Raw genomic sequence first — 1,405 nt, forward strand, 5'->3', positions numbered from 1 at the left:
GTAAATGAGACAAACCCACCGTCTGAAAGGCAGAGATTGGTACCACGGACTTAGCAAAGGCTCCCAACTACCTGCTCTCTTCACAGACACTATGTGCTCACTTTAAATATGACATAAGTAGTTTGACAGCAAAAGCATAGGAAAAGATTGCACACCACGCAACTATTAAATACACACACGTGTAGTAAAATGGGTATATTTCATGCAGGTTGAAATTTCATGTAGTCCGGTCTTTAAGACCTTTTTCTCCCTCTTCCCCTCTTCCCTTCACCTGCATTCTGCTTCATTCCCTCCTTCCTCCACCAACCCACAGTGTCTACCCTTCTGTTCTTTCCTCCACGTGCTTACAACCCTATAAAACGCATGTTCACTCACACAAAACATTCACAGGTATGTGTAGGAAAGTGCCATTGCTGTCTTTATCAGAAAAAAAAAATGGAGATCACTTTATAAAGACGTCTCTGCATTTTGTTCCTCTCCCAGTATTATTTTGGGAGAATTCCGCCCAAACCATGTGGAAAAATTCCCTTTATGCATAATTTATCCAACCATTATGTTATTGATGGCTGTTAGCTTTGCATCCAGTATTTTACTCCCAAACAACACTAGCAACATCCTTGGAAGTAAAAACAAACAGAAACCTCACAGTAATCAGGTAGGGGTGTTGATGCTCATGCGCCCCCTCGGAGCAGGAGCCCTAGAGCGTCTGACCCACACGGCCTCCAGGATGAGGGCTCCAGCTGCCTGGCCTCATACAAGCAGCAAAAGCCGGGCTGTGCCAGGGACCTGCCAGCTGAGCGTTTGCTGGCCCCCGGAGCAGGGCTACACTCATGCTCGTCCCTGTCCTCCGCCAGGGCTGACCGTCTCAGACCATCTGAGACCCATATCTGAAATGCAGACTCCAGGGCCCTGCCAACTCAAGCTCCGGCATGGGGCCCAGGCCCCTCCCTTGGGCACAAATTCTGCAGACGCTATGACCTGCATCCCGGAACCCAGGGCTTTCTCGGCAGGAGGGGCTGGGGAAGAGCCACTGAAGAGATTTGCCACCAGGATCACAAATGCCTCTAGAATAAACGGTCCAACATGTCCAGAGGCTGCACTGTTTTGTCTTTTATTGGACATCCTGCTGGTGCCAAGGGGAGAGCTCGCTGCCCGGCCCGCCCCCGCCCACGGCCCCTCAGAAGCACCGTCTTTGAACCACGGATGTCCCAAACTCCTTGAAATCTGCAGCAGTGACCCACATCTGCTTGAAGCTGTTCAGGGAGGTGACGATGGAGGCCCCGATCCACGTGGAGAACCACCTGTCGGGGGGGGCCGTGATCTTGATGGCGGTGCCTTCGGAGGCCAGCTGCTCCAGCTCCTTCAGGAGACGGTCGTCCAGGCCCCGGAGCAGGGTGGTGCCCCC

This window comes from Suricata suricatta, chromosome 8, assembly GCF_006229205.1.
Source record: "Suricata suricatta isolate VVHF042 chromosome 8, meerkat_22Aug2017_6uvM2_HiC, whole genome shotgun sequence".
In the NCBI taxonomy this organism is placed as follows: domain Eukaryota; kingdom Metazoa; phylum Chordata; class Mammalia; order Carnivora; family Herpestidae; genus Suricata; species Suricata suricatta.